Genomic DNA, 14,382 nt, shown 5'->3' with positions numbered 1-14,382 from the left:
TTGGACAGGGGCAATTTTGCAGCGACAATCCTCTGGACTTTGATAGTACATCTATGATTCATAGTTAGTCCAGGGGACGTTAAATCCCTTAACTTGGAATCGACTCCTTATCGTCAGGACGATTTTGCAGCGATAACAAATTAAGGCCCATGGCGGTCCCCTGGAATTGAAATCAAATCCAAGAAATTAGGTCTTGCGCTCTACGGCATTCTGTGTTACAATAGAAATGGGTCGAATTCATAGATCCTTTCGAGGGGACTGAAAATCTTTGGAATTGAGATCTTTCTCGTCAAATCTCCCTCACTGAGGGAGATCCGATCGAGATTGATAGATAACAAGGAAAATTAGGTCTTGCAATCGACGGCATTCTGAGTTACAATAGAAATGGGTCGAATTCATAGACCCTTTCGAGGGGACTCAAAATCTTCCTTGGACTTGAAATCTTTCTCGTCAAAGTCTCCCTCTACTGAGACCGAGGGATCTCAAAACGAGATTGATAGATAACAAGGAAAATTAGGTCTTGCAATCGACAGTTTTCTTAGCTATAATAGAAATGGGTCGAATTCATAGACCCTTTCGAGGGGACTCAAAATCTTTGGAATTGAGATCTTTCTCGTCAAATCTCCCTCACTGAGGGAGATCCGATCGAGATTGATAGATAACAAGGAAAATTAGGTCTTGCGCTCGACAGTTTTCTTAGCTATAATAGAAATGGGTCGAATTCATAGATCCTTTCGAGGGGACTGAAAATCTTCCTTGGACTTGAAATCCTTCTCGATCGTCAAATCTCCCTCACTGAGGGAGATCCGAGCGAGAGTGATAGATAACAAGGAGAATTAGGTCTTGCATTTGACGGTTTGATTTTGTATAATGTATCTAGTCCGATTCATAGACCCTTCCAGGGGACTGGAAATCCTTGGACTTGAAATCCTTTTCAGTGGACGGAAAATCCTTGAAGAGGACTTCAAATCCTTAAAGAAGACAGGGGACTTGAAATCCTCTTCAGGGAACTGACAATCCTTGAAGAGGACTTCAAATCCTTAAAGAAGAAAAGGGACTTGAAATCCTCTTCAGGGAACTGACAATCCTTGAAGAGGACTTCAAATCCTTAAAGAAGAAAAGGGACTTGAAATCCTCTTCAGGGAACTGACAATCCTTGAAGAGGACTTCAAATCCTTAAAGAAGAAAAGGGACTTGAAATCCTCTTCAGGGGACTGAAAATCCTTGAAGAGGACTTCAAATCCTTAAAGAAAGAAGACAGGGGACTTGAAATCCTCTTCAGGGGACTGAAAATCCTTGAAGAGGACTTCAAATCCTTAAAGAAGAAAGGGGACTTGAAATCCTTCTCAGGGGACTTCAAATCCTTCTCAAAGGACTCGAAATCCTTCTCAGGGGACTGAAAATCCTTGAAGAGGACTTCAAATCCTTATCGGGGGACTTGAAATCCTTATCGGGGGCGGGGGACTTGAAATCCTTATCGGGGGCGGGGGACTTGAAATCCTTCTCAGGGGACTGGAAATCCTTGGATAAGACAGGGGACTTGAAATCCCTTAAGAGTACGGGGGACTTGAAATCCCTTAAGAGTACGGGGGACTTGAAATCCCTTAAGAGTACGGGGGACTTGAAATCCCTGAAGAGTACGGGGGACTTGAAATCCCTTAAGAGGACTATAAATCCTTGGATAAGACAGGACTGGAAATCCTTGAATAAGACAGGGGACTTGAAATCCCTTAAGAGGACTTCAAATCCTTGGATAAGACAGGGGACTTGAAATCCCTGAAGAGGACTATAAATCCTTGGATAAGACAGGGGACTTGAAATCCCTGAAGAGGACTATAAATCCTTGGATAAGACAGGGGACTTGAAATCCCTGAAGAGGACTATAAATCCTTGGATAAGACAGGGGACTTGAAATCCCTGAAGAGGACTATAAATCCTTGGATAAGACGGGGGACTTGAAATCCCTGAAGAGGACTGGAAATCCTTGAATAAGACAGGACTTCAAATCCTTATAGATGGAGAGAGACGAAGAAACAGGATCGGTAGAGGAGGAGAAAGGGTTTGCTCTTGACGAGGAGCTGGGATGGAATCGATACAGAACAAATTTATGGATCCTTTTTTCTTCCCGGGGACTGGAAATCCTTCAACAGGAGGACTGAAAATCCTTGGAGAGAACTATAAATCCTTCAGCAGGGGGACTAGAAGTCCCTCCAGGGGACTGGAAATCCTTTTCGATATAGAGAGACGAAGAAATAAGATTGGGAAAAATAAGTAAAGGGTTGCTTTTGATGAGGGACTAGGATCGAATTGATAGAAACATATTCCGGACCCCATCCATAGAGAAAGATGGGGTGGTGGGAAGTAAAAAGGTAAGGAATAAGGAGTAGAGCCTCGATGGTGAAATGGTAGACACGCCAGATTCAAAATTTGGTGCTGAAGAGCGTGGAGGTCCGAATCCTCCTCGGGGCAGAAGGTCTCGTACCCTTATTCAGATCGAACCCTTATCTACTAAAAGCTTTATCAAAGGTTTATCAAAGATTTATTCTCTCTACCACTAGAGATTCACATTCAATTGATTTGCTTATCTCCCAAATGAGTACCTCCTCGGGGTAGGAGGTCTCGTACCCTTATTCAGATCGAACCCTTATCTATTCAAAGGTTTATCAAAGATTTATCCTCTCTACCACTAGAGATTCACATTCAATTGATTTGCTTATCTCCCAAATGAGTACCTCCTCGGGGTAGGAGGTCTCGTACACTTATTCAGATCGAACCCTTATCTACTAAAAGCTTTATCAAAGATTTATCCTCTCTACCACTAAAGATTCACATTCAATTGATTTGCTTATCTCCCAAATGAGCACTCGAAATACTTCCTCGGGGCAGAAGGTCTCGTACCCTTATTCAGATCGAACCCTTATATACTAAAAGATTTATCAAAGATTTATTCTCTCTACCACTAAAGATTCACATTCAATTGATTTGCTTATCTCCCAAATGAGCACTCGAAATACCTCCTCGATTCGAGAGACAAGTGGTCTCTCCGGTGCCTCCCAAACTCCCAATAGGAAGAAAAATCCTCGGAGGATTCTGGTCTTTCCAGTGCCCAACCCTCAAACATGGGGATGCAAATCCTCCGATTGTTGATTATTGAGACCAGAATTCTCCGCCGTCCGGGGATTTGGATATGAAGTATTAGGTATCGAATAGGAAACACCTTCTGCTTCTTTCTCAAGTGAGGCTGGGACTCAGAATCCCGAGATTCGAGGAGATCCAAGTAGGTCTTTCAACGGGACTAGAAATCCTTATCAGGGGACTTCAAATCCTTGAAGAAGACAGGACTGGAAATCCTTGAAGAAGACGGGGGACTTGAAATCCTTCGAGGGGACTAAAAATCCTAGTACCTGAGGTGGGACTGAAAGTCGTAGTAGCCAATTAGAGTGTGATGAAACTGCGTCACGAGACCCCAGTATCTGGACTAGGACCAGAAATCCTAGTAGTTAGTCGGGGCATTAGTTAGGATGTCACCAAGAATCCCTATTAGTGAATTTGAATGAACTAAAATTTTGGGATTCGGTTAGATGGTCCATCCCCTAAGGACCCGGGGTCCTTAGAGCCCTTCCAATGGAAACAATGGAAAGGACTTGAAATCCTGATTATCTAGTTGGATACGGGAAAATCCAAACTTTAGAATGAATTTTTGGAATGTAAAGATGAATGAGGGGAATGCCCCTCCTTCCTCCCCATATTACCGTTGATCACCGAGAAATTGAATCTCCGGAGAATCTCAAACAGAATGGATCGACATCTTCATCAAGGATTTGTTCCGATAAGGATGTTGGAAAACTACTACGTCCTCTACGAACTACTTCCTACATTTTCCATATAAGAGATTCCTACTCCTTCTTGATTTCGAATGTTGCTTCCATCTCCCGAATAGGAAGACTCCGAAGGTGATCTATAACTTAGTAATTATCCGGAATTCTATAAGCAGAAGTTATTGCATCAGTAAGGGGAAAAGATGTATCTTCCTTTCACCAATTCGAATCCTGAATAGCCCTATATATTGCTAGGGATCCAGACTGAGTCAAGAATATCCGAGATTTTATGATGCGATATCGAATTCCCATTCAATAATTGTCTTGTTATTCGATCCGGTGACGTCCCACTAAATCGAAATAGATTGAATAGGTAGTGGTAACTTTCAAACAACATGTTATGAATGAGAAAATCTTTGGATGAGTGACGATTCCGTCTCATCCATCTATCTCTATGAACCATAAGCCTGAAACGAAGGAATCGCTCTTGCAAATCTTCCATTGGAATGCTTTGATACGAGTGAATAGGAACAAATATCTGCGGGTATTGCAAATATATATGCATGAATTAGGTTTCTTTGACGTATTCAAAGTGTCGTTCTTCACCCGAAGGGAAATTCTTCCACCGCTTGGTAGATAATTCAGTTATCGATTTCCGGTCATATCCACGAAGAAGAAAGAAATTTCTAATCTTTTCATTTGAGAAATGTTTCTCGCGCTCCCTCCTCGTACCGTAAGTAACATAAAGCCTCCGTACCAGTTCTTGTTTCGCTAATAAACTATGACGTGAAGAGGGAATGTTATGATCCGGCTGAGATAGAAGCATGGGATCCCAGGTGAAGCGCCCCCCCAGGAATAGAATTGGTTCATCGGATCGATTACATTGCGTTTCGTATTGATTAGATGAGTTGGGGATTCCTAATTCAAGAAATTGCTCGCGTAATGATAGATTATCCAATTAATTTTCTAATCTTTTAATGTCTCTTTGTCTCGATTTACCCGAGGCTCTCTTGTAACTGAAAAGATATCCTTTTCTCTTATGCGATTTCTTTCCACTAGACTTAATCTTATTCAATTCGAAATCCCGTTGGGGGATTTGATCCTGATTCCGATGAAAAAAGATCGAATTATACAAATTATTCGATTCGGATAATACTCTTATCGATTCATAACTGCCACTTCGCATGAAACCAAAACGCCAAAATTTGGGGGACCAAGTAATCCCACGCGACACTTCCTTCGGAATCGAGTCTACTTCACTCGACTGTTCCATTTCAGAATCAGTTGGAATCTTAGACACCCCCTTCTTTGTAGATTTATAAGAACGACTCGCAGAGATTATATCTGGAGAATACCTGGGTTCGATGGAAGAAGGAAGAGGAGGACTATTAGCGAATTGACTTCTACTTCTACAGATTTCTGAACATAAGAAATCCCTCAAAAGGTTTTCCGAGATACCACAGGCTAAGTTAGAATCATTCTCTACAACTTTATCAATAACAACGAGATTCTCTTCCTCTCTCATATCCATTCCGAACCAAGGATCACGAGCTGCTAATCCGGCCAATAGCCCTAAGATATGCGGAAGTATAGCGAATTCCTTAATTGTTGACTCGGTTATTAAAGGTTCCAAATACCAGTTATACAAGTGGTAAAACCTCTTCTTCAGTGTATTACTACCAATAAATGAGGGATCTGCAGGGGAAGTATCTATCAAACCATTTTTCAGAATAGCTTTTCCTATATTGTAAGGAAGTATTTCATATCCAGAACCGAATCGGATTCCGTTACCTATATACGTAACAATTGAATTTTGTCTACGTAAAGCTAATTTAATTGCACTATCGGATACAATCTTTCTTCTTCTAGAAGTAGTGATTAATAATGCTTCATTAGCAGGAGAAAATAGATCTCGTTTGCTATAACCCGTAGTTCCAGACCCAGTACCTTCGAGAAAAGAGGGATCAGCTTCTATTTCAAAGCCTTTGACACGCGAGAGAATTGACAATTCTTTTTGACGCTGACGCCTGTTAGACCCTCGGAGATTTATCAATTAGTTCGACCAATTCGGAGCTATTGAAGCTGGATCTACCTTTGCAGGTACATGAGTCGAAGCAATAACGAGATTCTTGCGAATGCAAGGATTCCTGCGCCCATTACCGATACTCCTCAATATTAGGCAGAGTAAGAATCTGGGATCGGCTTCTAATCTGTGATACAGGCGATTAACATTCAACTCATGAATGTCTTGAATCCATATCGTACAGGGAGACATCTCTTTTGCTATTGCAAAAATAAGATTCAATCGGTTTACGCTCTGTTTCGAAATGAAAGTCCCACGTACATTATTGAAATATGATCTGTTGTATAACAACTTCCTCAATGGCAGTCTCACCGACGGAAAGTAGGAATTGGATGCTATATCCCTAACTACATAAGATCGTCCAGTTTCTATGGGTCCTACTAGTGGAACTCCTTCAGATGGTAATAATCCTGATGAAAGCAAAATAGGTACGTCACGACATGGAATATTCGGAATGCCTTTTCGTCTCATTGTCGCTGAAAGGAGAATATTTCTTTCAAGGGCAAGAAGAGCCCACTTCTCCGCAGGATCCAACTCACAGATCTCGTAATTTGATAGATCATTTTGACGAATCCGAAGTAGGTATGACAAAAGATTAGATCCTTCTTCTGGGGTGGGTTCGTGATTAATCCCACCGCTCAATGAATCGTAATTGGAATTTAATTTCGATTCATACTTGGAAATAGTTTTATTTGTCACTAGATATTGAGTCAGTAATTGTTTATTAATCTTAAGGGTGTCGGAGCTTTTCCTACGAAGTATCCACGAATCTAGTTCATTTTTCACAAGGTAATAGAAGATTATATTATTTGTATAATTCAGGAATCTCTTCAGGGAATGTATCAGTAGATCTTTCGTTTACATTTACCTTGTCGAGGGAGAATACATTACCTTTTCCAGATAAAACCCACGCATTGGGTCTATTAAATATCCGGTGATATTGAAACGTTTCCACAAGTGAGGGGAATTGGAACCCGAAACAGCAGATAAATAATGCTTGAGAAATGCAAGAACAAATAATATCGAGAAAACGAGGTAGGATGGGGCATACTTATTCGAAAATCTAAAGACTGACCATCTCGAATGCGACACCTGCGTTTAGTTAGTAATTTCTTCGAAAATAGAGAGATCTATTTTAGATAATACGTTACTGATGGAATCGTTTCTGAATCTTGATCTTAGGCTTAACGATAAACAAGCTCTAGCATTACCTATATCCTCAGCAACTCTTTCCGTAATTCCGGGGAAAGTGTAATTCAAGTCATCACTTACTTTGAGTACTATTTCTGGATATATCTCTCTAATCAGATCATAAAAGTATCTCCACCAGTTAGGGGTGAAAAACCGAGGTATATATTCTCCGAATGGGCTCCATTTCTCGCAGATATTGTCTCTCCAAAAGATCCAAGAGATCTTATATTTGTTTAAATCCTTTGATAACTCATCGAAATTAATGAGATGAGATGGAAGAATAGGTTCTTTTTAGACACGTGTATCTGCAAGCCTCGTATTTTCGTACAGAACCTTCTCTCCAGTTAATCCTGTTGGAGATCTTGATGCTACACTGCTGCATAATGAGAATTTCTTTGACCAATAAAGCGTCTCAGATTCTTCTGATTCCCAAAAATAACCAATGTGTGAATCATTTTGATAGAATTGATTCCCAATAGAATCATTCCTCGAGTTTGATCTCTTCTCAATGGATCCCTCCGAATCGACTTGATCCACTCCCGAATTTTTGAGACGGGGTCGAGATCGCCAATCAGCCGATAGCTTAGAGTTTATCAATGTTCTTTCCAAGTAATTTCCATCGCTACCACATGAAGATAGAGACGAATCTCCCGTTTCGCGAGGAGATAAGTTCAACCCCGTCAGTAGTCCTCTTAGATCCGAAATAGAGTCAAGAAATCTATCTGAATGAGTTAGTGGTGGTATCGCAGATTCATCCAGATCAGATGGAGTCGATTCGGTTGTTGCGAGTATATGATCAATAGTTTCCCTTTCCGTTCGTTGCGAGGAATTGGGTAACAACGAATCAGACACTTGGGATTGAATAGATGAAGTGATATTTTTTGTATCTAAGGATCCTATTTCAAGAGATGGGATGACTTCATCACCGGAGCCCGTATACGAATTCTCTAAGATGTCAGAGTAACTACTGCTGTATCCTCCAACCAACGAATCCCTTCTTCTGATTATTGAGATAAAATCCCTTCCGGCACAGTTCAATACGGGTAAATGCGAGTAATCTATAAAGTTTGGTGTATCTACTTCATCGGAAATGGATCCCGAAATACTCCCAATATTCCTATTCGAACCTTTCCCATAATTCAAATTATCCAGAAACAGATCCCAATCCTGCCTTCCCGTAGCGGAATAAGCACCATTCGGGAGTTTTGTTCCAATACATTCGATACAGGATGATTCAACAAGAAATGGATTAACTGCGGGTTTTAGGAAGATTGAGGAGCCTACCGATTCTTCATCCATTAACAATCCGGACTCGATGAAGAAACTATCTTTTCTACCGAAGATTCTCTTGAGAAAGGATATCTTCTCATCGAGGTTGAGTGAACTCAGAAGGAAATCAAGCAGTGGATAATCTATATTGTTCAATTTATAGACAAGATAATCAATCCCATCTGTCGAAGCTTCTTCACTAATATACTTGGGAATAATGATTCGGTAAATAGATGATATATTGGTAAATTCCTTGGGATACTTGTTGTTCCTCCCAGCCGTACTACTATAGTGATACCAATATTATTTAGTGCTAATATCGACAGATCATAGATTGATCTACCTAAGTCGGATCTTATTTCTGCGAATACTCTCTTGGAAGGGGAAAAAGACAAGTCTCTGATTGTATCAAGCCACCTGTGCACATTTGACCGAACATCTGGATATTCATCAATTGGGGAAATAATACATTCATGCAACAAACGCTCTATGTTACCCCTCCATTCCAATAATCTCTATTCAATTGCAATTCTTGTTACACCAGTAGATCCCTCGCCCCCCTCCCGGCTACCCAATTGATAGTTGATTCTGGATAGATATTCACTAGCTAATGTACAGAAATAGTCACGCGAAAAGAGCGTGTATACTGAGTAGAGAGATATTAACCTATTTCGTTCATATACCCTAACTAGAGAGTATGTTGAAGATATGTTACCTCCCTCTCCCGATTCATCTGAAAAAGTAGGATTTTCACTTCCATCAGTTCTTTCTACAGGTACATCGAAAAGGATCTCTAAACGGTTTGAAATAATCTTATCAAGATCGAAGTATGCGCCATTTTGCATCTCTGATTCCTCGTCAAGTATTCCACCAAATGATAGATCTCCTCTCGATAGAAAGGCTTTCCTAGGTTCCTCGCTACTACTACCAATTCTTACCTTACTGGAAATCAAATTCGATTTTTTAACTCTTAAAAGAAATCCAGTCAGTCGGTTTCTTGATTCATTTATTAGTTGTGAATAGGCGTGTAGAATAGAAAATTCCCCCTCATTTCCGTGGGAATCTAACCCCAATAATTGGAAGAACCACTTACGATTCTAGGAAGAATCAATACATTTATTGGAATCATTTTCTGCTATTCCCGCTACAGAAGGGGAGAAAGGATCTCCCAACAATAAAGGAGAGTCGAGTGTAAAATGCCGACAATCTCTCTCTACTTTCCATAAATGAGATATTCTTCCGATACCGAAAGACACGGAATTCTTATATCATTCTTCTGCCAAATATGTCTTAATAGGAGTTCCATCGGCGGTGGGACCCATACCTAGTTCATGTATAGATGATTCTGTTGAAAAGCCGTGACTCACCGCCTCTGGAGAATCATCAGTGGATATTGCTCTTTCCTCCGGAGAGTAACTGCCTACAAAGCCATTTCCAGATCTTTTCATTGAATCATATTCTGGATTTCTCTCCTCACTTCAACTAGATAAACAAGTATCTTCGATAGGTATCTCCTTCCCAACCTTCTGATTTCTGGAATCAGACTCATCCCTTGAGTTGCTATGAAAAGCCTCCAATTCTCTAGATGTCTCTATTTGTGAGGAGACATACTTCGAGAAACCACAGGAAATTTCTAGTAATATACTTGGTACCTCAGTGAGTAATTGATTATCCGATAGATAATCAAGTTCGATAAATCTCTTTTCTAAGAGAGATCTCGTTAGATTCAATTCGCGCTCATCCTTATTCCATGGAGAAGGACTTTGGTGACAGGAATGCCACATATAAAAATCGGCGTAATCCCGGAATAGTGTCCAACTCCCCTCGTCAATGGAATTTAACCAATCTCTTATATCGCTATAGGATAGGGATACACCATCACGAGATGACATTGTATTCTTATGGGGTGGAAATAGAGACAAATTGGAGAGACCCTTCCGCTCGGAATAGAACGGTGATTCATCTCCCTGCCGATCTACTGAATCCCTGGATTCGAGTAACATTTTGTCCCAAAAGTCCGATATTACGGGAATGAAGGAATCGCTTCTTAATGTTGCTGTTTGTAGCCAATTAACCCTTTGCTTGTCATGGATTTTCCGGAGAAGTAACGAATCAGAATCATTTTAGTAACAGTCATCCTTACGAAGTATCACATTTATATAGAATTCAAAAAACTCATTTGAATCTTCTAGATTCTTATCCCCCAGTGATTTTTCAATCCTCTCAGTCACATCTCTGGATATATTCTTGATGGGGAGTGGATCCCTCATCAGCCGGACCCTCCATCCATCTGAAACCGAAGGATCCATCGCACTATATATGGGAACTTGCGGTTCTTCCCTCGTCGAAGTTGTGGAAATATTTCCGTTTGAATCCGAATAGTAAGAATTACGTGTCTTTCCCTTTCTATCCTTTTCAGCAGGTGAGCATCTTATTGATAGAGAAAGAGGATAGAAGGATTCAACAGAATTTGTTGCTGGTTTTTTTACTACTCCACCAGTTCTATTAATTAGTTTCGCTAGATCTATAGAACCTCCTTCGATCAAATTTCTCTCACCTGAACGATGCATAGGAATTGGTATTGTTAGTAACATCAGGATTCCCGGAGTCACGCTATTACCCCGCTTCATTGAATCGCGCAGATTCCGTAAAAAGATTGAACTCAGAATTCATAAGTCAAATAATTTGATGGAGGGTTCATAACTGGAGAATAGACCAATTAGAAATTCCCCTAGATCTTGATTTTTCAATGATTCAAATGAGTAGTGGAATCCATCGGTTTCTGCTAACTTCGGAACTTCAGAGAATAAATCTGGACTTCTTACTTTTTCTTCTCCCACTTCTCTTACCTCATGATCTCTCTTCACTTTATCTATATGTGGTAGATACTACCCACCTCTCACATTCCATTATATAGATAATATCGAAAGATTCAAGGCCCAATGGAGTGAGTACTTTCGATGTGGTGATTTGTGGGTGTATTCGTACCTACCTGAAGCTGTCTCGGGAATCTCGAATTGTTGAAGAAACCTATCTATGTCTTATCTATCTCCTCATCAACTTATTTTATTCCGAGTGATAAAGACGAGTTCTCCAACCTGATGGGCGAACGACGGGGATTGAACCCGCGCGTGATGGATCCACAATCCATTGCCTTGATCCACTTGGCTACGTCCGCCCCCTACTTTCCCTATTCAGCTTTCTTAACTGGGAGAGAACAAGATCTACTAGGGTCATTCATTCGATGCGCGTACGTATTATTCGTCTATATATTAATACAAGAAAAAATATGTTAGGTGAAAAATGTATTCTCAATCTATTCCAGTGGGTACGGGACTACAAGCGTTCCGCTAATCAGAATGAGAATATCTTTGATTCCCATTCTCTGTAATCCTAGAAGGGTGTTTCAAAGATTCCCCAGAATCCAAGATTGGAAACTGATAATTGTAAGATTATGGCGAGATATTACTATTATTTCTATTCATTCCATCGGACGAATCTCCATTAAATACCAAACCTTATGCGAGGTTTGGTATTTAGTGATGCTGCACGACCAGACAGGTATTATCCGTTTACAGAAGGAGCTTCAACAGAAGCTAAGTCTAGAGGGAAATTATGAGCGTTACGTTCATGCATAACTTCCATACCTAGGTTAGCACGGTTGATGATATCAGCCCAGGTGTTAATAACACGACCTTGGCTATCAACCACGGATTGGTTGAAGTTAAAACCATTCAAGTTGAATGCCATGGTGCTGATACCCAAGGCAGTAAACCAGATGCCTACTACGGGCCAAGCGGCTAAGAAGAAGTGCAGAGAGCGAGAATTGTTAAAGCTGGCATATTGGAAGATCAAACGGCCAAAATAACCGTGAGCAGCTACGATGTTGTAGGTCTCTTCCTCTTGACCGAACTTGTAACCTGCATTAGCAGACTCATTCTCAGTAGTTTCTCTGATCAAACTAGAAGTTACCAAAGAACCATGCATAGCACTGAATAGAGAGCCGCCGAATACGCCAGCTACACCCAACATGTGGAAGGGATGCATAAGGATGTTGTGCTCAGCCTGGAAAACGATCATGAAGTTGAAAGTACCAGAAATTCCTAGGGGCATACCGTCAGAGAAACTTCCTTGACCGATTGGGTAGATCAGGAACACAGCGGTAGCAGCTGCAACGGGAGCTGAGTACGCAACAGCAATCCAAGGACGCATGCCTAAACGGAAACTAAGTTCCCACTCACGACCCATGTAGCAAGCTACACCAAGTAGGAAGTGAAGAACGATCAGTTCGTAAGGACCACCATTGTATAGCCATTCATCAACGGAAGCTGCTTCCCAGATTGGGTAGAAGTGTAAACCGATAGCTGCAGAAGTAGGAATGATAGCACCGGAGATAATGTTGTTTCCGTATAGCAAAGAACCGGAGACAGGCTCACGAATACCATCGATATCTACAGGGGGAGCTGCGATGAAAGCAATGATGAATACAGAGGTTGCGGTTAATAAGGTGGGAATCATTAAGACACCGAACCATCCGATGTAAAGACGGTTTTCAGTGCTGGTGATCCAGTCGCAGAAGCGACCCCATAGGCTTGCGCTTTCGCGTCTTTCTAAAGTTGCGGTCGTGGTAATTTTTGGTTTTCGAAACGATTGGTGATTACCCAAGCTGATGAGCCTGTTGATCCATAGTATATCACAGAATCCCACCTGTGTCAACTAATCTAATATTGATTGAATATCCGAAGAAACGGGAAGACTTCCCTTTGTTTTCGCACGATACTTCTTCAAACCTTGACTCTCTTTTCAGACGCATTTCCCTTTTATTATCATAAACCACGGGAAAGTCAACGTTAGTTCGGCTCCTCGAGTACATCATGGGAGATGCCAGCTTTGCCTTAGATGTACTACGACTCAATCATCGATTCGAGGTGAGGGACATACAGGATAAATATCTGCTGGCGTTGCCTGACATCCCCCCCCCCCCCCGAGGTGAGTAGTCCGCCCCAGGCGGAGATAGTTGAGAATGGTGGGAGTCGCGGGGATGCGGGCAGTGCCAATCATGTCGATCATGTCGATTGTGTCGATTGTGTCGATCATTCTAGTCATGTCGATCATGTCGATCATGTTGATTGCGTCGATTGCGTCGATCACTTTGGTCATGTCGATCATGTTGATCATGTCGATGATGTTATGGACTTTACGATTCGACACTAGTCTTTCTCTTTTTCATGAGGTACTATACCAGTGACAAAATTTCCCCTATGACTTGGATATTCTTTCTCCCATTATTTAATTTCTGCTTATCCATATGCTTCTGGCGTATCTTGATTCCTAATACCCTGCGCTCCGGAGTAGAAGGTTTCAATCCACCAATAAGAGGTTGTGGATTGAAACGAACCCGGAACTAACGGAAATGGGCAAAAGCCTTATTAGCTTCTGCCACCTTGTGAGTCTCCTCCTTCTTCCGTACAGCACTACCAGAATTTCTGGCAGCATCCATTAATTCATCACTTGATCTTAAAGCCATACTTCGACCTGAACGTTTTCGACACGCGATCAATAACCATCGGATAGCCAAAGCTCTTCCTTCTGCAGGTACTACTTCAACGGGGACTCGATAAGTCGATCCACCTACACGTTTGGATTCTGTTACACTATCGGGAGTTACCCTACGTATTGCTTGTCGCGGGACAGACAGTGGATTCTTATTCGTCTTTTCCTTAATCCGCTTCATAGCCTGATAGAGAATCTGATAAGCCAATGATTTCTTGCCATCTTTAAGAATACGATCAACCAACATGTTTACTAATCGATTACGATAAATCGGATCCGATTCTATATTTTTCTTTTTGTTCGCTACATTGCTCCGGTGTAACATGAGTTTACAGATATGTCGGATTCCGATTCTATCTCGACTGTATCTTAGAATCTTATTTGGGCTTTTTCACTCCATATTGTAGGGTGGATCCGCCGGTTAGTCGAGGATCTCCCCCCAAACTGCACGTGCGACTTTCATCGAAT

This window comes from Dipteris shenzhenensis, unplaced genomic scaffold (genome assembly GCF_047967505.1).
Source record: "Dipteris shenzhenensis isolate YYH24624 ecotype China unplaced genomic scaffold, Dip_SZ_1.0 scaf0337, whole genome shotgun sequence".
Lineage (NCBI taxonomy): Eukaryota > Viridiplantae > Streptophyta > Polypodiopsida > Gleicheniales > Dipteridaceae > Dipteris > Dipteris shenzhenensis.
The sequence above is the reverse complement of the archived record's forward strand: the minus strand, read 5'-3'. Positions refer to the sequence as shown.